This window comes from Adelges cooleyi, unplaced genomic scaffold (genome assembly GCF_023614345.1).
Source record: "Adelges cooleyi isolate 19-005CV unplaced genomic scaffold, UGA_ACOO_1.1 ACOO_flye_CR_arks_rails_tigmint_CR_PRNA_9, whole genome shotgun sequence".
NCBI classification, from domain to species: domain Eukaryota; kingdom Metazoa; phylum Arthropoda; class Insecta; order Hemiptera; family Adelgidae; genus Adelges; species Adelges cooleyi.
Window position 1 is genome coordinate 5,666,006 of NW_026096579.1, and position 25,272 is coordinate 5,691,277.

At 29.8% G+C, this 25,272-nt stretch overlaps 1 protein-coding gene across 1 annotated transcript in view; it reads right to left on the bottom strand.

The window, feature by feature from the left end:
* LOC126846574 (uncharacterized) overlaps positions 1-25,272 on the bottom strand; it is a 60,597-nt gene that overhangs the window by 18,326 nt on the left and 16,999 nt on the right. The window contains exon 2 of the mRNA XM_050586165.1: positions 14,288-14,355. The gene's annotated coding sequence lies outside the window, so the exon portion shown is untranslated. The remainder of the gene's footprint in view (positions 1-14,287; positions 14,356-25,272) is intronic.

Consider the following 25,272-nt stretch of genomic DNA (forward strand, 5'->3'; position numbering starts at 1 on the left):
TTGTTTTTATAACAATGGCTTGTCTAAGTGTTGCCGACCGGAACGACATTTTTTTGATGCAGTCATACATGCCCGACCGAGGTTATTTGGCAAGACGTGATATTACTTTAGAACAGCTTATGTTAATGGATACAACGATCGCAGAACAATATTATTCAACTTTGGAAAAAGAGTTAGAATGTAGTTTCGTACTTAGTGCACTGGTGCATATAAATCTAATCAATATTTACTTGTCAGAACCGGAAAAGTCAAGTATTTTAAATATTCGAAAAAAATTATACGATATAACATTTATAGAAGAAGCATTGTATATAATTAATTATGCATTCGACAAACAAAAGTCAAGTCTTTTAGAGGTCATGTGGATATATTATTTTCTCGATTTGAGAACATGTAATTTTATCATTAATTCATATGAAATCAGAACTCAAAGTCTCAATAATAATATGTTAGCTGCATATGCTAACATAAAAATAGTGCTCGAGAAGTTCACTGAGTCTTACGAATGTCAGGTGTACAATCAAGAAACTGGCGAAACCCAAAATGTCAAGTATGTGGACAAGATCAAAGAAGTTATGGAGGGGCGTACAAACGGCACTCCATTGACACTGGCAGCTAACAAGCTAAGATTTTTAAATCAGCGGAGAAGTAATATTTTATTATATAGTGTACCGAAACACATTAAGCTTGTACAACATTTTCGTTTTTATCATCCGATGAACGATAAAGTTACGAGGGGCGAACTATTAGATATTTTTAATTTTCATGTCTGCACCAAACCTATAAAGGATCATTTTATTGATCATTACCAGAACACTAACAACGTTAATATGCTACTAAATGAATATATTAATTCCTTCATAACTTTACAAAATGATTTCATAACCATTCTTAAGGCAATGGCTTTGAGATTCGTCTTAGGAATCCTAAACTACATGAAAAAATATTTCGCTATCCGTTCATCAGTTCAGCATAAATATATGTTGATGAATTTGTATAGGGAAAATTATAAAAACATTACTACTTTTCTTATTAATTTCGCTTCTTGTGTTGATCAGCCTGATGATCACCATTTAAATAAGGTAAACAATTTATTTAATAATTATTTGTGGGATTATCGAACAGTCTTCCAGTTAGATACGCGCATTAATAGTGTACTTAGTTCACTATATGAACTGACATCCAGTAACCGCGGCTTTGCTACATTGTCCAACCCATTAAAGGAAAAGGAATACGCCCGATCGTTGATGCTATATAAAATCATGAAGAAATATGGCATCGAACAAGAAGAAATTTCGTATATAAAAGCTTTAAATGACGCTGATAAATTTGTCAAGTTTATCCAGAAAGTAACAGGTGACATTAGAATAATGAACTCATTATTTCGACTCAAGGAGTCTGACTCATATAAACATTTAGTTTACCTGGAAAGAGAAGCTAATTCAATTTAACACAACATTTAAAAAAAAACTTTTACTTTAGTTGGATTAAAATTAAATGGCCTTAAGTTTTACCAATTTTTAAATTCACACTTTTTATTGTTATTATTTTATACTCTAGTTTATGTAAATGATCATATAACACTTGTAATATTTTCAAGCAACGGTTAAAATTGTTTAAGTGTTTTCCGTTTTTCTTATTTTTCTGAAGGGAAGTTTTTAAAATTGTCAAACCCCATTTTAATATTTGTTTTGGTTTCTTTATATTAAAAAAACTAAATTGTTTGTAGATCGCTTTTTTTGTTGTTGTAGATAAAAATAATCCATAGCTCAAATTTGTGTTTTATAAGTTAAAACTGAAAAAAATTCGAGTGTATTCAATTAATATCATACTATTATGTTGAAATATAATATACATAAGATTTAGAGTTTACATATAGTATGTTTTTCCACGGTTTTTGTGCATAAAATATTCATAACGAATCCATACATTGGCAGACAAGTCAAGCTATTCAAGTGGAAGTATCTGCAAATCGTGTAAAAAAGGTGAATACTTACATACTTTAAATGCAATATCGTCCATATAAATAATCACAATTTTCTTGTGAATAAATTCATTAAATGATAAGCACAAAACAAGAATAGACTATTTACATAAATTTACAAAGAACCAAAAGTAAATCATAAATTAATGTAACCAAATTGGCTAATTTTACAATCTTTCGACTGAACGGAATTTTTATTCGACATTTTAACAGGTACTTAAGAAACTTAACCTCGGATTTTGAGGTAGCATAATGTAATACCAGATGATTTATTAATAACTGTTGATATTACGCATTCCGGTCACTGAATTGTATTCTATGAGATGCCATTTGCGTTTTGTAGTTTTTATTATTAAATTTAAATTGAACGAAATGTTCAGGTAACACTAGGATTGGATGGTGGCAATAGAGTATTCTCAGTTTTAATATGGTCATGATTTACTTTTTCTATTCGGTTTATTATTTTTCTGTCGGTATTTGTAGTTGTCAACGATATTATAATATACTATAAAAGAGAAACGATTACTTCAGAAAAAAAATGGTTTATATATTCGTTTAGATTATATATATATTTAAAAAAAAGGCAAAGAAATGAATTACAGTTACTATAAAAAAAAAATTCGGTTATTTAGGTCTGCGACATTTGAGCGAAAAAAAAGGGTTTACAATTTTTTTCTAAGGGTTTTCAGTGAAATCTAATATTGAAAATATGGCGATAACAGTTTAGGGTTGTTCAATAAAACATAAAAATGTATACCGGAGGGTTTAAGCGTACCTACTACCTACTATAATAACATATATCCAATACGGCAAATTTAATAGTTTTAAGATTATTTAAACGCTTTCGAAGGAACTTGAATCTGAAAATTAAACTGTAAGTAGATTTCAATTTTTTTTTATCGAAGGAAACTTAAAAAACTAACGCTTTGATTGTAAAAACGACGTCGTTCGCATTTTTAAATATTTTTGTCGTCTACAGACTTGGATCTAAGCATTTTTCAACAGTGATTTAAAGTTTTATTACTTTCAGACTTTGATGGTAAACGATAGAAATTACTACTCGGGATAGAGATATAATACAATTGAACGATCAGATTTTGTCTGTATAATTGCATTTAATCCGTTTTTTTTTTCGTACAATACAATCTATGACTATGGTATACATTTGTAAGACTTGCAAATAACCGGATCTATAGGGTTTTTTAAAATTCCATAAAAAATAGTTTTACCTTACTGACCTCTTGATGTCTATCATCATAATTTCATTTACCTCTAATTTCATATATCGAACTGTATTACTCCGACAACATGATACAGATATTTATTAATAGATAAAAAATAAATATCATTAAGCCTGTTTCCAAGGAGGCATAGAACATTTTTACTTTAATAAATGCATAAAAAATGTTCGAAAAAATGACAAATTACTGTTCTTTTTTTTTTTTAATTTACTTACTTTAAAATTACCTCTAGACCATAACAATAGTGTAGTAATCGTCGACTTTATCCGTTTGGAGTTTAAAGTTAAAATACAATTGCTAGACTGCCATGGCATGATCTGAGGTACCTAAGTTTCAGCGTCGGCCGGCTACACTTTTTATTGCTCACTTTGCCACATTCCCTTTTTACAGTCCTGTTAATGTGGTCAAACCCCTCGACTATTGTAACATGTACGTCTGGCCAATTTAAAAGGCTCTAAGGCTTTTTCTTCGTCAAGAATTACACGCAGGTTCCGCTACAATATATTTGAATAGTTACCGTTTCAGACTGTTTCCATAAGCTTCAGCGTTTCCAACAAACGTTTGCCAAAAGATAAATGAGCGACACTAAAGACTCAACCTTTTAAGTAACGTTAGAGTTTCACTATAAGAGAAAAAGTATATATTATGTGAAAAAAAAACAACCGATAAAATTTCGGGGCCTAAAGTAAAAATGAAAATACACGCTGTGGTTTAATATGTTTTTACTTTGCCCGGTACGGCGGTTCGTCTATTGTGTTATATTTAAACACACAATGTACAAAATAAACGAAAATTTTTAAATACAATATACTGTTTTCCCTTCTAACGTTATTTTAGGTGCGTATTGTAAATGAACAAAAGCCCTATTTTGGTATAAAGTGTACACGGAGAACAAAAAAATAGAACTGATGTATTATCCTTATCATGTCTTACACAATTACTTTTTTGTAAAATGTTTTTTAGTAAATTACTATACTTTCTTCCCTAGTTATTATTTATTCCGACCAAAGTATTAGTGCTTTTGAAATTTTGAGGTCAGTCAATCTAAATTTAAGTGCATAAAGGGTATTTTTCAAATATGAAAAGCTCAAATATGAACAAAAAGAAAAGTAACCATGACATACTACTCCGGTGACTCGAGACTGATGACTAAATAATTAAATACATTTAATAAAACAAATTAAAATAACGATTAATTACAAAAGTTAATTTAGTTTAGGACACACACAATATTGCAATGCTCTTGATCAGTCTACTTCAGTACACCACTTATCAGATACTGGTGACGCATAATACACCTACGTGGGAAAAATCCCTTAGGAAGGGCATTTAGGTGGAAAGACTACGTGATGGAAGACCTCGAGAAATTACCGGATGGACACGCCTCGTATGTCATATGACGAAGGAAATTATGATGGTAGAGATAGACTTTCAAGACACGCTAGCTGCTGCTGGTAATGATGATTGCTGTAAACGACATTAAACACATATTATTATATTTAGTAATAATCTTGTTTCGTACTGAACTCACTATGATGAGTACATAGACAAACGTCTCACAACATAATTTGTGTGAAAGTTAAACAATTGTAAGACTTTAAGCTAAAGCTAGAAATGTAGAATTGTGATAATATCTCTAGGCTTTGTTAAATAAATTGAGTAAACGCGTATCACGGATTTTCTTGGTTGACCTCCAGCTTGACGTTATTATCGTGTCAAAATATTCTTTTAATATTAGTTTTATTGATAGGTTAGAAAAGAGATAGTAGACAAAATATGGTGGAATAGATACAAGACGGACTATTGTTATTTACTGATGAAGGTGGAAAAATATTTACTGTTTCCTCAAACAGTTTGACAAATTTTTGGGTATGGCTTTGCACGTGATAATCGATTTTATAATTTAGTTTTGTTTCAACCATTACCAAGCGTTTCGATTAATAGAAGGTCGACGTTAAATCGATAACGCTGAAATATTTCTCGTAAAGTTTTAAATTTGCAGCAATTTTCTTCAGTAACGACTTCAATAAAAAAAACGTCTTGCAAACTTGGCGAGGAGAAATGTGAACTCGAGGTCAACCTCTGTGTAATCTCGAATCAAGGCTGGTGATTAATATTTAATAACTTTAAATCGAGTTGAAAAGTAAATTTGATTTCAAACTTTTTAACCGGTCCTTTACACATACCGAAACACGACTTATATTGACTTTCGAGTGTGTAATCAAATATGTAATATAAATATATAATATTTTCTTCTGTCTGTATTCATGTTTCAACGGGAAACTTAGAACAGAGTTTGATTTTGAAATATTTTAGCTCCGATGCGAATCTGTAGATAGTATGATCGAACCAATACAGTCTAAACCAAGCACAGTATAAACCAGCACAGTGAGAAAGTATTAAAGTGAGGTGTAGTTGTCCACAGATTCACATCGAAACGTTTATTTGAAAGTGATTTTACAACTGTCCTGGCTAATTTATGTTCCAAGTGTGAATCATAAAAACACAATTTATTTATTTTTTATATTAGTTTATCGTCGCTTAGTTAAGAAGGTAAAATGTTTACATTAAAAAAATAAATAAATACGTTTTATAGTAAAATATTCAGTTTTTTGTTCGTTATTGTTTATTCTATGATACATAGGCCATAGCTGTTTTATGCCATACCTTATTCAAATGTTTGAACTATTTTCTGGCTAATGAGTTAACTAAAATACAAGACATACGTAGGTAAAATAACATTTTCTTAAGTATTTATTACTATAGGGTTTTATACAAACTTTATTTTAGCTATAATATTTCTAATAGTATGGTACTATCATACAAGCAAATTTAAACGTTCATAAACTAGAATAGTAAAATACTAGGTACTAGAACAGTTAAAAACAGCTGTCCTGTGTATCGTAGAAAAAATAATAATGAACATTTCTTAAGAACTTGTGCCTGTCGAAAACAAGTGTTTTTTTTGTGTCTCAGTATATCTTTTAAACCGCTAAACCGATATCTTCGTGTAACGTCTATATGAATCAGAAATCGTACTTTAAAGGTTCATTAAAGGGCCAACAATTAAAAACCAAAAAAAAAAAAAAGGGAATATTATACTTTAACCGTAGTCTATTTCTCCATATTTTCATTGCATTGATTTATGATAAACGGGTAACAACAGCAACAAATTATTTTGATCAGACCATCAACCCTAATCATATCTACCCTAATACTAAAAATACAATTTAAAGCACATTATTGGCCAAGATTTATTTGTATTTAATATAATAATATTATATTTACAAGTAAAAATCGAAGAGTTTATTTTAATGTTATTTTATCACATTCAGATTAAAATATTCCTACAGATATGTGACCTCTCCCGTTCCAATGTGCTAATATATAAAACATTTTATTTTTGCAAACATTAAAAGTACTGTACCAAAAAAAAAAACAGTCAAATATCAATTTATTTCTACAACTCAAACGATGTTTCAAGCTTAAATCCATGTATTTCAGCTATACCGGCTAAACAAATAACTATGGTTAAATGATCAGCTCGGTCAAAAACTATTGCAGATATTTTGTACTAACATATTTTGCATTTTACTATAAAAATATGAATATACGAAATTGTAATGTAATTGTGTTATTGTAAGTTAAGAAACATAAAAACAACTAAATATGTTGTTTACTATTGGAACCTACTGTATCAAACTTATATTCAGTACACGGTGTTTTTAATAATCCCGGCTAAACAAATAACTATGACTAAATGTGGTTTACACACCTTTTTCATATGTTCGCAAAAAATGTTTTTAAAATGTTGTAAAAATCGTGAATTTAAACACAGAAAACCAATATCTGGCGTTGGATTTCAGCTTTTCACAAATAAAAACTTAAAAGTGAACATAATCAACCAGGCAAGAGTTGTAGCAGTATGCGACTTCCGATATTCAATATGGCAATTCTCAGGATTTCTCTTGTTTTTTTAACAATGGCATGGCTAAGTGTTGCTGACCGGGAAGCAGAACGGTTGATGTCTTTCAGGAAAGGTCAAGCAATAAACATTTTTTTAAATCAGTCATACATGCCCGACCGTGGTTATTTGGCAAGACGCGATATTACTGTAGAACAGCTTATGTTAATGGATACTCCGATCGCAGAACAATATTATTCAACTTTGGAAAAAGAGTTAGAATGTAGTTTCGTACTTAGTGCACTGGTGCATATAAATCTAATCAATATTTACTTGTCAGAACCGGAAAATCCAAATATTCTAAATATTCGAAAACAGTTAAAAGATATAACATTTACAGAGGAATCATTGTATATAATTAATTACGCATTCGACAAACAAAAGTCAAGTCTTTTAGAGGTCATGTGGATATATTATTTTCTCGATTTGAGAACATGTAATTTTATCATCAATTCACATGAAATCAGAACTCAAAGTCTCAATAATAATATGTTAGCTGCATACGCTACCGTAAAAATAGTGCTCGAGAAGTTCACTGAGTCTTACGAATGTCAGGTGTACAACCAAGAAACTGGCGAAACCCAAAATGTCAAGTATGTGGACAAGATCAAAGAAGTTATGGAGGGGCGTACAAACGGCACTCCATTGACACTGGCAGCTAACAAGCTAAGATTTTTAAATCAGCGGAGAAGTAATATATTATTATATAGTGTACCGGAACACATTAAGCTTGTACAACATTTTCGTTTTTATCATCCGATGAACGATGAAGTTACGAGGAACGAACTATTAGACATTTTTAATTTTCATGTCTGCACCAAACCTATAAAGGATCATTTTATTGATCATTACCAGAACACTAACAACGTTAATATGCTACTACATGAATATATTAATTCCTTCATAACTTTACAAAATGATTTCATAACCATTCTGAAGGCAATGGCTTTGAGATTCGTCTTAGGAATCCTGAACTACATGAAAGAATTGTCAGCAAGCCGTTCATCATTTCAGCATGTCAATAAGATTATGGTAATGTATAGCAAATATTATGAGAACATTACTACTTTTCTGACAAATTTCGCTTCTTGTATTGATCAGCCTAATGATCACCATTTAAATAAGGTAAAAAGAATATTTAATAATTATATTTGGGATTATAAAACAGTCTTCAAACAGTGTCAAACAGTCTACCAGTTGGATAAGTGCATTAATAGTGTACTTAGTTCACTACATGAACTGACATCCGGTAACCCCGACTTTGCTACATTGTCTAACCCATTAAAAGAAAAGGGTTACGGCCGAGCGATAATGCTAAATATAATCCTGAATAAATATGGCATCGAACAAGAAGAAATTTCGGATATAAAAGCTTTAACTGACGCACATATATTTATCAAGTTTATCCAGAAAACATCAGGTGACATTAGAGTAATAAACTCATTATTCCGTCTCGAGAAATCTGACTCGTATAAACATATAGTTAACCTGGAAAGAGAAGCTAATTCAATTTAACACAACATTCAAAAAAAAAACTTTACTTTAGTTGGATTAAAATTAATAGCCTTAAGTTTTTTTCCAATTTTTGAATGTAAACTTTTTATTGTTAATACTATATACTTTAAGTTTATATAAACGATCATATAATACTTGTAATACTTTCAAGCAACGGTTAAAAATGTATAAGTGTTTTCCGTTTTTATCGTTTCTTTAAAGGGAAGTTTTTAAATTTGTCTTCAAATTCCCCATTTTAATATTTGTTTTGGTTTCTTTATAATAAAAAAAACTAAATTATTTTTACATTTGTTTTTTTTTACGTTTTTGATAATGATAATCCATAGCTCAAATTTGTGTTTCATAAGATAAAACCGAAAAGATTCGAGTGTATACAATTAATTATATTATTATGTTGAAATTTAAATATAATGTGTATATTTTTCCACGGTTTTTGTGCATAAAATATTCATAACTAATACATACATTGGCAGACAAGTCAAGCTACTCAAGTGGGAGTATCCGCAAATTATGTAAATAGTGTGAATACATACAAATGCAATATTATCCGTATAAATAATTACAATTGCCTTGTGAATAAAAGATAAGCACAAAACAAAAACAAAAACAGTCGAACAAGACTATTTACATAAATTCACAAAGAGCCAAAAGTAAATCATAAATAAATGTAACCAAATTCGCTAATATTACAATCTTTCGACATTACAAATATCCAATATAAATACAATTTGTACATTATATAAATTTAAATTAGAATTATTGGTTGATTATTTAAAACAAATAAAAAATAACTTTTAGTAAAATCAGTAAAAGTTTAACGATCAGATTTTTTCTCTGTATAATTGCTTTTAAACAGTTTTTTCTTTCGTAAAACTATTTCTATGCATATTTCATTAGTGTATATGTTTAAGACTTACAAATACCTAACCGGAACCATAGGGTTTTCGAAAATCCCATTGAAAATTGTCTTACCTTACCGGCCTTGTCTAACATCATTATTTCATTTACCTCTAATTTCATATGTCGAATTGTATTACTTTAACAATATGATACAGATATTTAATAATAGATAGAAATGAAATACCTATAATATAATCTTACAAATAGGTAACGAGAAACTATGTATTTTAATCCTATTGAGAATTCTCTTAATACCATCACACAGGGTCGACATTGCTGTGTATTGATTTTAATTTCTTTAATTTCATTTCAGACGTCCAATACCTACTACCTACTTGTGTGTTAGTATTGTACTTATAGACCTAATGCGAAGAAGGAAACTAATGAAAAATAGTAATAGTAGGCCGAAATTCTCAACAAAGAATTTTACCGAAAATATGGTCTCAACATTTAACAGACGACTTTAATCGGGCTTTTAGTTAACAATTAAGAACACAGAGTAGAGATTTTGATAAAAAAATAAAATAGTTTTTGACATTTTCATGTCTTAGCTCTGGCACATAACCGAAAAAATTATAACAAAAAAAGAAATGAGGATGAAGATGAGGTTGGGGGTGGGAATGGGGTTGGGGTGGAATTAGCTGTGGCAAATAACCGAAAAAAGTGTTACGCTGTTATCTGATATGAGATAAGAGATATGTTGTACGTTCAACGTTCAAATTAGAATGTGAATAATCCATGACCGATTTTCAATATGATTTCCTAAGAAAAACCCAATAGCTACTATATATACACCATTATAGCTACTAATGGTCATTATCATTTTATGTTTTTTTTTTAAATAATGAAAGTCACGTTCTTAAATAGAAAAACATTAAATGTAATGTCAAAAAGAATTATTCATTTCACAAAGACTCCTTGAGTAATCGTGTTTAGGGAAAAGTGACTTAATGTAACGTTGTAACGTATCATAAATACAAATTGAGACGAAATGACATCGTCAAATGTAAAGGTGGAAAATGTTTAAATAAAATATATGTTCTTTAAGTTCGAAAAATGTATAAATCTAACCTTGGTGAAAAATCTGACAAGCGTATGGAATGTAAATGCAAATTTAACAGTTGGGGAGGTGGGGGTCGTAAAGGGTACAATATAATTTAATGAAAATTTGTTTAGTAACAAGTTTTAATCAATACATTTTTGCGATACTAAAACCGACAAAATATCGACCGTTGAGTATAAACCGATATTTTTTATTTTTCAGTTAAAAAATGTAATATAATACGAACAAAAGTTGTAAACAAAACTATTCGAACTCCATCGCTAAACAATTTTATAGTGGAATGTTTGTCTATGATTTACACGTTTACTACATGGGGGGCCTCATCTTAACGAGTTCATGAGGTTGCTTATCTGGTCATTTTGTAAGATTAAACACGGTGTTTCCGGTTTTTGAGCAACAACAACCTTCACAAAGTTTATGACAAATAGTTCTCTTTCCGGGCCGAGCTATTAAGAAAACCACGTTTGATAGTAATTTACGTGACCAACAGTTGGACGAGGGGTAAACATGCCATTACCCTGAGGAGGGCGGTGGAGTAAATGGTCATATTAATTTAACCAAGGATGCAATTTACAGGTTGTTAAATTGCTGTGTAAAACCAAACGTCTCGAATCTAGTTAAAAACTACACCGATTAAAAATAAGATTTTCTCATCCAAAAAACCTTTCTGGGTAATAATACTTAACAAAACTATATCCATTGCGAAAACGTGTTTGGCATTATCGTCGTTTCTTGTGTTGGCGAAAACTTTTGAAATTGCGCTCACAGTTGTATTTTTAGTCCAATAATAATTGTTGTTTGCACGATTTTCTTATAGTGTTAAATCTCAATAAGCTCGGTTAATCGAAAGAGATAGGCGTTGTAAAGTGGTTGCACGAAACGCTTTTATTTAAGAATTTCTGTGCTGGCATAATACACTATGTTTCGTTATAGAACTCCTCCTTAGAAGTTTGCCTAAAAAGGTTGCCGACAATACTCCTTTCGTTCGGACACTAAGCACATAACCGTACATTGATCATTATAGGTATACATAATAAAAATAATATCACCTCGTTTAACGCCTACTCGAACGAAACGATAGAAAAACATACTTATAATCAGTTTCGCATCATAATATAATCTATTAGAGAAATGTAACTTAGTGGACCTAGTTATTATTAATTAAATAATATTGTTTATTCGATTTGTATACTCGTTTAGTCGATTTTATTCAGTCGTGTGTTTCACGATAGATATTTATGTTAAACTATAACTAAATAAGTACCTAGTTGTAGTACTTATAGTACTAGTTATGATTAGTAAGGGATGGATTTGAAGGTAGTAATAGATAAATAAATATATACTCCCAAATGTCATATATATTTTTTTTTTGTAATATCTCTTCATTGTTTTAAAAGATAAAACCAATAATGTGTTAGATATTGTCTATAATCCGGTCCAATAGTTTTCACAACAAAAAGTTGAAAAGTACTTTTAAAAAACGATTTCCGCCTCTTCGAGGAGTAACATATATAATATATAACACACCGTCAGGGCACAGTGGAAGAAGGGTAGTAGTCCATGTATGACAATTTTAGAGTACCTATAGCAAAAACAAGGTTTGTGAATTCCTCTCCCTCTTACATAAGAACAAACAAAATCACATTAAGTGCTATTCTATACTAAAAAATGAATTTATTTAAACAATCGATTGACATAAATAAAAAAAATTAATGTCATATAATGAAAAAAACTACTTGAAAAAATTGATTTTCATAAATGGACTACTACCCTTCTTCCCCTGTGCCCTTCATGTGTTATATAAAACTCACCTGCCCTTAATCTTAACTGAACATTTCACACTCGTTATGGTAGGAGGGGTAAATAAATCGTGTCTTTTACTGAACAAACGAGGACGGGGGGGGAGGGGGTTATAAAAGTAAATAATTGTCACGTTCTTTGAGGTAAAAGTCGGATGAACCCAACATCGTTAAGTTCAAAGCGGATATTTTATTATATATTTTGTTATCGTATTAACAGTCTGGCACGGAAAACACGTAGTTAATATCGCGTGCATGACAAATTGTTTGAAAAACTTATCGTCGTGTCGTCAACAATGTTTGCGAAATAATTATGAAACTCCTATTTTGGATCGTAAAGTTTACCAACGCGTTGTTTGTCAATCCGGTGATATTTTCCAGTCACGCGGCTAAAGATAAACCGCATTATTATTAAATCTTAGAATATTATTACTTTAGAAAATCAACAGAAGAAAAACAAATTCAATTCTGTTTGTATTACTCGGCGGCCATTAAATGTCAATCGATAATTATAATTATAGTTGCTTAAAATTGAGCTATACCTAACGACGGCGACGGGAAGTTTTTGTCAAGAGAGATGTCGAGAAAAAATGTCACTTAAGCAAAGTCTAAAAATATTATAACGATTTTACATTACTACGAGTGTGCCTTTACCTCAAAATATAAAAGTGTATTCTATTTTATTTTTTTTAGCCGTGATGCGGAGCATAGAAGGTATTGTACCCACTCTAACTTTGTTTTATACTATACCAATGTTTTTGTATCCAACTTGTTGTTTGCTATTTTGCGACACGAATTTAGTGTTTCGCTGTAGTCAACTAATGTTAATCGAAATGCATGTATTTACCTATTTTTTACACACAACAAGGTAAGGTTATAATTATTATAAATCGGATTTCCTAACGTTTCGTTCGAGTAGGCTTTCAAACGGGGTGATGTGTACCTATTGATCAACGTATGAATATGCGCTGCTGAGTATACGGATGAAAGAAGTATTGTAGGCAACCCTTTTAGGTAAACTTCTATGGAGAGGTTTCTATAGTGTAACATGTACTATGTCGGTACAGCAATTCTTAACCAAAAGCGTTACACGCAAACATCAAAACACCCGGGCCCGTCTCGTGCGATGAACAGTGTTTATTTGGATTTTGCGTGGTAAGAAAATCGTGCAAACAACAAATGTCTTAAGACTCTTTGATACAACTCTAACTTTGGACTGATATCAACCGCTCTTGAGTATCTAGTAAACAACACATATTTGCCATAAACCGCAATGAAGTATGAGCGTTACAAGTTTAATTAATCACCGAAACGCCACAACAAGTCACTCTTAATTAAAAGAAATTCAATCTAATATATTTGTTACCATTTCAATTTTAAAAGCTGCTAAAGCTCTAGGAAATACTAAATAAAATACAAATTTGAATATTGCCTAATAATGTAAAATAGCATTAAAGTGCCTCCAAACAGAAAATGGGCATCTTATCCTTAATGAACCACCTTTATATTAACCACAGTACAACCGTGTCAATCTTGGCATATTCGTTTCAATAATGGAATACATTTCAAGTCAAAAAATTTCTCTAAGTCAACGGACAAGTACAGCAAATGTAAATATTATTTTATTTTTTTATACATTTACAGTGCGTTTTTAATTTTAATTGAAAGTAAAAAAATTATGTGTCCTATAAACATAATTCTGTTTATATTTGCCTGTAGTCGCTTACAATTATCCCTAACTGCGTTTGTACTTGTTTATAAAGTAATAATTAATTAATAACAAGAGTATTCTCGTTATTATATATTTACTATTGCACTTACTTTTTGAGTTGTTTTCTTCGAAATACAATGCCACGGTTATGATATTAACTGACCAGCGAAGTAGACTTCTGTAATAAAAAACAAATTTTCATTTTATTTTAAACTAATTTTTTCTAACATTAAACAGGAGGTGTAAAGGACAAACGATTAATTTACAATTCGAGAGGGAGAGAGGGTTAAGTACCCTCCAAATTATCTATATGGCGTTTGGCAATTGTTTATAAGTTAAATGAAAAATCGTTTAGTTTCACCAAACAGAATATGTTTTCTTTTTCTTTATCTCAGGGTTTAAATACAAGTTTAATCATCATTCATTTTGACGTATACTTAATTAAACAGTGTCGGTCTTGACCACAAAACACGTATAAACCAATAGTTAACTTTTCAACGGATTTACAGTTTACTTCTTGAATTTTTTTATGTGTTTAATGCACACTTAAATCATTTTAAACTTTTTCCAAAAATGTTTACTGAAAAGCGTACATTAGGAAATTTACTTTAAAAAATCAACAGTTTTTGGTCATTATAAATATTTAAAACAATAGATTTTTTTTTTTTTTTAATTAAGTATTTTAGGATTAGATTCAACGCATGTTAAATGAAGCAAAAGTTATTGTAAATATAAATTGCATACAAATTAATATTGTTCAACATCAGTCAGTCGGTAGGTGAAGCAATAAGATTGATTTTTATTTACAATGCTAGTATTCAACGGTTTGACACGGATTATGCATTTATAGTCGTTTGACATAAACCTACATAAGGAGTATCCAATAAATCCGAGTAAGATTCTTATTGCAATCTGTCACTATCACTATCCATAATTCATTACCGTCGGCGCATCAGAAATCCTTTTTTTTTTTTATAATAATGACACCATTTAAAGTTGTCATTTAAATCTGGATTCAGTAACAAATATATTGTGTGTAAGTCGAACGACGGTGTTATTTACAATGTATTATAATATGTTGTTATTGTAGGCAAGCCTCGATTTCACTTAAGTATAATTTAATATATGTACATAAATGTGCGAAACAGAACCTAAAGGAATTTCATACACGTCGCTGTTGTTTTACATTTAAATAGCTGCCAGAAGAAAATCCGATCATACTTTAAGGCGTAACATCAATTTTGAACGAGCAAGTATTCAAAAATATAATATACAGGAAACACATATATTTTATCGAAACCAATACATTTTTAAGTTTAGTATCGAAACTAAAATTAACATAGTCTCGCAGGAATAAACGCAACATCATAGTTTTTTTTAAAAAATCCTCTTTGTTGTTAATTAATTATTTTAATTTCGTTGTTCAATCAATAATGTCGACACGCTTTTTTTACCTTTTTTGTTTTGTTTTTTTTTAACTACCAAAAATAAATTTACTTTCCCTCTTTTTTCCCCCTCGCTATTAACTTAACAGGACAGATGTCGTGGTCCTTAATTAAACATAGACTTCGTGCGATTACTCATCCGAGGATTCGGTCGACGGTTAAATTGCGCAAAGAACATTAACTCGTGTGACCATCATCAATAAAGATTGTGCTGGTAATTGGCTTGCACGTTGTATCAAATGTCTTAAGTCAACCAGAGCGCACGTAAGTATTGTGCACTCTGTAGATTTGATTGTAACCCCCATTACTACATTACGGTCATTACCGGTATAATCTACCGACTCAATCAAATCGACAAATAATTGATTTGAAAATATCTGTGACTATTGACACCTAAAGTTAACCCTTGACTAGATTTAAATGCAGAGTGATCTAAATAGAGCTCTAGAATTTATTAGGGGAAAAAAGATAAAAATGTGAGTAGATATTCTTGAATACAGTAAAATAACATTAATAAAAAGCCTCGAAAAGAAAAACTACAAAATAGTAATTATATTCTGAGAAAATTAGTTTCTTATGTATATATTTTTATTCAACATAATTAACTTTAAAATGAGTATGCAAAATAAACAAACATAAATATGTGTTTTTGTTCAAAAATTTGGGTAACACTTTTCAGGCACACTAAAATTATACTTCTCATTGCATCATTGTTTTGTAGTTTATTTAATTTTCGTTTTATTTTTTTATTTGTTTATTCAATTTTTTACTAGCTAATTCGGCTTAATTACCCGTTTACCTAATTTATTTATTTGTTTACTGACCGTTCGCACCAACTACACATAAAATGTAATAATTGATAGTTTAGCTGTACTGAAATCACAGGTTAAACTCTACTTAAAATTTAAGTAGAGTAGGTGCAAACGGCCATACTTATTTACTCGTTATTTTTATTCCATTGGTTTACTCTGTTTACTAGATTTATTTATGCCGAAGCACTAAGCAAAATTATCGCGCTTCTGCATTTTCAGGTTTGGTTTAAATCTCACAAATCGTTTTCCCCGCTATTTTCAAATGTATTCGACGCTGAAGCAATCATTATTATCCAACCGACAGAGCCGAGATACCACAAACCGTATTATAGCGTCGTTCACGTCGTTATTAAGTTTGGTATTAAATACACGATTATCGAACGATTGAAATCGTTTGAATTCCAAATTCATTTTTTTTTTTTATTCATCTAAGCTTGTTGCAGGCGAAAAGTGCTTTCCGGCAAAACGGGGATTACACAAAACGAATATCGTCGGCGGCGTTTGGCCCGTCGATAAGGGTCGTCGTCTTGCCATTAAAATATTATACACAAAACAAATTGTCATGCACAATTCTTCCATTCGACGAAATCTCAATTCAATACACCGAGTAATTATTTATTTCTTCATCAACGCACGCATTTTTGGCAAATGTGTAGATAGTTTTAGAGAAACGACAATTTTCGAGAATTCCAATACAACGGCCAAGTGGGTAATGTTACTGTGTTTAGATTTATCGACCAGTGTAAATGTGACATCTGCGTTGAAACAATAAAATATGTCAATTGGTAGTTTTAATTAAATGCACTCAACTATAACATCTTAACGTAGTGCACGATTAAATCAAACACAAGCGTTCTCGGTTTTATCTTTAAGAACAAACTGCGTTGTTTGTTTATAGCTGAACCCTTCACCGAGTTAATTTATCGCGAGTAAATTTATTCACTTTATTAAATTAGGTTAATTAACATGTTATTTATTTGTCGAAGAAAACTTATAAACTGCAAGTTAAAAGCGTTAGCTGTTCATTTTTTTACAAACGATTATATGTAGTGTAAAAACATATGATTTTTCCTTTTCCTAATGTTTAACATAAACCGCGAAAATCTTCAAAAAGTTTGCATATAAAGAAATTTGAACAATACCAACTAGAAAATATTGTACAAACAAGTAAAGAAAATATTTGAAGCCTAAAAGGCAATATAATAATATACAGACATGGGTAATTTCATGGAAAGCGGTACATGTTTGTTCATGGCAAGTCGTGAGTCATTATCAATGTTGTTGGCATGTCTCAAAAATTGTCAGTTTAGGGTATATTGAGTATTGTATTCGGGTCAACAAAAGGTCTAAAATGAGAATCATTAATAACAAAGATCAATTAATAGACATTGCCTCACACCCGCAGCTCGTCCTGAGGTCTGTGGCTCACCCTTTGTCATGGCAAAACAAAACAAAACATTGGCATCTCGCTTCTCTGTCAAGATTTGAATTTGTCACCAGGGTAGGGACGGTTTGAGAAATTTTGTTTTCTTCCCTAAACAACCAAGACAATCACAGTAATCATGCAATCCCCTGGAATTAGTCTTAAAAAAAGAAAATAACAATAAAAAAAAAATCAAGTAACAGCATAAAATGTACTGTTTAGCAAATCATAATGTAATTCAAAATCTTTGTGTTATTAAAGCTACTTATTAAGAACACAACATTATTTTCCTAATCTTTATGGTAATTTGATGCAAAAATGGCATATGCCCACGATCTAAAACGTTTTAAGTACCTTGAGTCCTATAATAAATTTTAAAATGATTGTGGAAACTTATAAATGATACCTGAAATTATATTATGTTACAATATGAAAGTTGTTATTCATTTTTTTCAAGAGATATTATGTTTTTTATCTTTACTGAACAATTTTTAGACCTGTACTGTGCTCTTCTTTGTATTTAACGATTCATATACATATATTGTGATATTGACCATAAAAATAAAAATCGAACGAGCTATTATTTGTTGGTTATTCTAGTTGAATGCATCGACTTAGGTCGGATACACGTTAAGGTCGAAAGAGTGACGTCTAGTCCACATAGTTGGGTATAATATTATTCACAACACGGCCATGTACCCATATTGCATACACGATACGCCGTGTTAAAGGACATGATACGGCTATTTATTATTAGGAGATAAGATACAGGCAATATATATTGTCAAACATTGTTCAACGACAGGTTCCAGCTATGTTAATTTGTTTTAGGGTATTTATGTACTTTTAGCTTCAATGCGGTGAAGGTTTTGTTTTTACAATTATGTGTTTTTATTGTATTTGTTTGTGTCTGATATCTTCTAAACCGCTGAACCGGATTCTTTCTGTAACAACTCTATTGATCAGAAATCATACTTCGTCTTCAACAGATTATGGCTATGGAAATAATAATATTGTAGTATGTAATTTGTATAAAGTATGTAGATGGATACAACATAAGAAACACATTTAAAATCATACAATAAAAAAAAAACGAAATGAGCATATATTTTATATGCGACGTTTCGAAAATGTAATTTACTACCATAAGTATTTTTGCGAGTGGAAATCTTTTATATTTTCCTGATAACCATCAACGTTTGATTGCATCGAATAGGTAGGCGTTTTATAGCAACGGATTTTATATATTGTGTGATATTATATGATATAAACAAAACCGAGACTATGTCCTAGAGATAAATAACCGCGTTTGCCAATAAAAGTGTATATATCGGTTCGGAATAATTTATTTGATTATATTTCAACAAGACACATATTTGGAAATACTCGCACACAAGTGCGATTTATCTGTTGGTACAAGAAAATGGTTTCGACGTTGAACAGTATAGACAACGCAAGCTAGACGGCCAAAGAAATAATAAACTACGATATTATATTGTACAAATAGAGTTGAGTTCAGATGATAAAAAATTATCTAACTAAAATAAGGATAATTTTATATTTATATACAGACTATGAACTCTAATTGTATCCTCCCTAATACTCGAAATAATATAACGTTAAGCACATTTACCTATCTTTTGCATGTACACCTCAATTTTTACTGTTTTACTAAGTTATAATTTTTTACTGATACTCTAAGCTTTCTGGTGTTTATAAATAAATAAATAAGTCATCATTTTTATAATTCTTTAATCGCTTTTTTATATCTATATTTATATACCTCAAAGATTAGCATCGAAGCGTTGTATTTGAAAGTGATTAATGATTGCATTACATTTAACTATAATAATTCTTGAAGAATGTGATCTTCCCCTCCCCTCAATATGCTTTGTTCCACTATGCCGCGACTTTACTGAACTGACTTTTTTTTTATTATAAAATAATAATTAAAATACAAAATACGTTTTTATAGTTAGGCGTTTTTACTTTTTATTTAATTCCTAAACGCACAATGTATAAAAAATTAACTATAATATCGCAATTAGTTTTATAATATTATGATTATTTCTTGCAACTAAATTTATAATCTTGAATTTTTTTACGGTGGACTGAACTCTATTAAAAAAATAAGAATAACGTTCTACTGCCAATGGCCGATAGTCGAACCAGCGACCGTGTATAACTATTATACCCACTGTCGCCTTATCCTATTCTTCTTAGGTTTATTTTTCATATTGATTGACAGTGTAAAAAAAAAAATAAACTTACTGTCAACCATTCAGTATTTCATGTACAACCATGGAACAAACGTGTACTAGTTTCGGGATCGATAAAACAAAATAATTGCAATTTCGTAGTTTGTATTTTTGAAAACAAATTTTTTGTTTATGACATAATTCAATATTAGACAATATTGTTTAGTATCCTCTACTAGGGCTTTATCAACTTTTGCAACCTAAATGGTGACATATATATTGAATTGAATTTTTTATTTAAGACCAATTCACTACAAATTATGACTGGTCGATATAACCAGTTTTGAAAAAAAGTTTTTAAGTAGTTAAAGTTTAGGACCGGAGTAAAATGTAGGAATTTCTTATTACCTATCGCACAAAATTGGGCCTTTTTATTTTTAATTCTGTGGGATGATATGCTCACCCCTCATTATATTTTATCTCACAACTTTAATAGGACTGCCGTAAACAGTATAATACACTTATTTCATAAAAGGTCGTTTGAATAATTGTTTAAAATTATAATAAAACCTACGCGCTAACCGCCAATGTTGATAATAGTTAGCAATTCATATAGTTTTTTTTAACGTACCTACATAATTTTACTTGATATTAAAAATTACACTCTTTTTTTGATTATGTATACTATTAGATATAGACTGTAAAAAAAAAAATTAAATACCATCGGTCAAACAAAAAAGAAAAACCCTTAGGGGGACCTTTTGACTTAAATAATTTATTTGTAGTTTATGAGTTTAAAACTAATTAGCCCAAACGTATTGTTGTGCAAAATGCACACAACAACTTCTTTTGTACTTATAATCTATGATATATTTTACAATTTTAAATAAAACACAAAATGCACCATGTGCTGCAAAATTACAGCGAATTGCGAGTAAACAAAAAAGTTAAACAATGGTTACACTACAATAGTTTTTTCCTTCGATAAAAATGCCAGCAGTATGAAAAATTTACATTGTGTACAACTATTGGAAAGTTTTTTACATAAACTTTTTTTAATTATAGCGTACATATTTAAAAAAACAATTTTGGCAAAAACAAAATAATGAACATGAACAAATTAACTAGGCCTAATTATTTCGATGTTTGAATCTAACATTTTGATTATTTTTTTGTTATTTCTACTTTTATTGATTTCATTTACTAAAAATAATAATTTTCAAATTCCATTTTATGGTTTTTTTTTATACTTTTCCGTTTACATTATCTAAAAAGACAATTTCGTCTAGTTATTAAAAACATAATTAACTAGGCGACATTCTTGTTACTCGGTGCTATAGTTAAAATATATGCTGTCTTAATGAACAAAAATAAAATATACGGATTTTATAAAAAAAAATTGGGACTGACACAAAGATAGTATAAAAACAATAATATTGTTTTTCAGCCAGAAATCACTAGCCTGGCTAATTATCGCTCAGAGTTTACAACGTTGGAATAAATTAAATTATAATTATTAGTATTCGTTTTACTCTTTGCAGTTGGTTTATTATTATATCAACAAAGCGTACCAAATATATAATAATGTACAGCGCTAAAAATTTAATTCATTTTCTTTGGAAAGTTTCCGTTAAGTTAATATACTTAAATTGTTTAACAAACGATTAATAATTGTTCTGAATATTCAAAAAGTTAATATTTTCAACGACGCCACCATTAAAACCATTTTCGTTTTGCAAATAACAGAGGCAAAATTAAATAAATACAATATAATAATAATATCTTTTGTTCGATACCGGCCATAATTATTATTATTCCAATACAATAATAATTTTCAGTTGAATGTTTTTAATCCAGAAAATATCACAAGTGTACTATCGAAGATTACTTGGAAATTATTTCAATAAAATTACTTGTTCAAATAATAAGAAGAACTTGGCATACTTACCTCGAATATGAATATGTATAATATGTAAATAAAGATAAATATAATTGTTACCATCTAAGTTTATTTTTTTTATCTTATTTTGTGCTTTCTGCCGACCAGCACTAACTTCCAATGCTGACTTAACTGAACTTTTTATAAAACAATTTGTTCGCTCTTATAATGGGACCTTATCTCTACACAATACCTCTGTTGTCTATTTTCATGAAATTTAACCACACACATGACACATAATTTAATATCTAATCTATTTTCCCTTGTTTTCTTAGGATAACAGCTTTTGTACTTCTTTCTAAAACTTAATTTTTTAACTTATAATAAAATGGAGGCCGTTTTTTTTTGCAAAAAAATGTGGGCTAGCATTCACATCATGTTTCGGTGAGTACATATTTTTTATATATACAAACCAAATTAAGATACTATTATATATCACGAAACTTATACTATGGCCTCTATAAGAGGTTTATGAATTTCAGAAAGTTTAAAAAACTAAATCCCTTTTTTTAATATAAATATTGACTTGATTTAACAAGTAATTGGTTTCAAATAGCTAACAAACTTTGTTCTATGTAACTTGTTTGGCCTCAACCAGTAGTATGTGCGGGGTCCTTTTAAGTATTGTGTTACTAGACCATCTTTTTGCATTTAATGTTTCATCTCTATTTATAAGCGAATGATTTAACACATCCATTAAAATTGCATCGACCTCAAAAAGAACTAGGGTAGACTTTTTTAAAAAAAAACACCAAGCTATTTTCTCCACTTCACGGAAAAACATTTTATCATGGATATGTTATCTCTTATCATTCAGCTCTTATCACTTGTATATTGTATCTTATCTCATATCACTGATGTGTTGTATATTATCTCTTATCTCTAACTGTAAGTGAAAGTGCTACGTGAAAATGGCGACTTCAATTTCTTGTGTCCATCCAAAATACTGATCAAGAAGCATCGCCGTTTTAAAGTTTAACGATTACTAAGAAAAACAAATTAGGGACAATGCTGACCTTTGACGAATTTTTATTCTCGCTGGGAATTCTTCTGTTTCACCATTTTAACTTTCAACCCTCGTTTTCTATCCGTCGTACACGCGCATATATACTCCATTATTTTTACATACATTCTTGGGGCTCTTTTTTTCTTTCTCAGAATTGCCCAGAATACCTTTCCTAGCACCCCGACATACCCACCCTTCACCACGTCCATAAACACACCCAATTTAAATATTTCTTTTACATACTTTATTTGTCGATAACTATACATTTCACAAATAATATCCACACGTTTAAATGTTATGTCAATACGTTTTTTTTTTTGTTCAATTGTTCCTTATTAGAGAAGTACTAGAGTAAGGTTGAAGCAGTGTCCTCCTTTTTAACATTAAAGAAACATATTTTATGACACCCACCCACTCCTAGTCTTAACTGAACCATTCACACGATTCGAATGTTTCTCATTGTCGAGGAATGACTAAATAAATCGAGCAAATGAGTAAATAAATGTAAAAAAGCACAAAACAAAATATCATTACGTTTATAAATGGTTTTATTTATCTAGCACGGTTTAATAATACTACGTTTAATTTTCGACGGCTAACTTTTTGAACGTTTATCCAATTGTTGACTTGGGTAAACATGTGAAACTATCTTAAATTATAAACAGTTGTATTATTAATCACAAATAAATCCTATAAAAGCGATTGATACTAAATAAATACTAAAATTACTGAACAAGACTGTGTAAATGCAATAAGCGTTTGAGCAGTTATAGGAGAATAAGCTATGATCAACATTTACTAGTGATCGAGTTTAAGATATCAGCGGGTTTTCAATATATTTGTATTTATTTGCTCAATTTAAAAATATATAATTTATTTATCTGCAAGCTGGGCCAAATGAATATATCTATAAAATAAATGTATATAATGGTAATATATAACATAATGACACATAATAATTAAATACAAATTCTTTGAGTTACACTAAGAAAATGTTATATTTTGTTTAATGCATAGGTATACCTCATTTATACGTTTTTCAATTTTTTCAATTACACATTTTTAACAATCACGTAAAATATATCTAATAAAATATTAACGACAAGTATGATTCCGTTTATTAAAGTTTGAATAAAGTTCTGGTGAAAATTCTGGAGATGTATCTTCGTTATCTTATTTTGTTTGAAATCACTGGAAAAATTAACACAAAAAACTACTACTAAAATACCGACAATAACTCAATATTATTATCTTTCGCGGTCGACAATTTGTTAAGATATAAAATATAGAACTTTTGTTAACCTGAAGTGGTTTGTGGTGTTTGACTTTCAGTTTAGATAACATTTTATTTTTTTGAAGTTCAAAACGATATAATACAATTTAATAGGTCTTTAAAAATAATCGTTGGTCGTCCAGCCTTATCGGATTAGCCGCTGGTTGTTTGCTTACTTACGTTGTTAATAATTAAATTTAAAAAAAACATGTAACCTTTAACGTTTAATTTTCGACCTAATTTTCATACAATAAATTGCTTTTTCTGCAAAAACAACACAAGTCAAGTATGCCTTATATTAATATTGATTTATTAAAATATACGGGCAATGGCAGGCTATTTAATACTATAGCAAAACGCTATTAAACAAAAGTAAAACTATCGATTTGCTGACTTAGTTTGAAATTTAATTGTTAATAACTTGAGTTATACTGAAAACTGCTTTGGGAACGGTTCCATTTTCATATAATAACATTAATAATAATAGCATTGTACACAAACACAACTACAGAGACCGTAAATACTTATGAAACTTGTTAGTATGAAAATTAATACAATATAAATTGTAAACAATAATTGGTGGTACTCGCAATATTCTGTCATGTTAATGGATTCATTCGAAAATCACTCAACACACTGCTCTCTGTTTAAGACGTCGCCTGTTGTCTGAAGTGTATTATTTGATTAAATATATTTCCTATTTATTACTAACACGTATTAAATTATAAATACGAAACTTCCAACGCAAATTTCAAACGAAAAACACACAACGGTCATGTTCCATTACACACTTAGATTTAATTCAAAAACAAATACGACTCAGATGCTTGAACTTTAACATTGATATTTTAAAAATAAGTTTTTTTAAATTCAAGAGTGATAAAATTGAGAAAAAACATATTTATTTGTGAAAATGTCGAGAGAAAAAATTAGTTAAATTTGTGGTTTAACTTTATTTTTTAAACATACATTTTTAATGGATTTTTTTTCAAAGAAGCG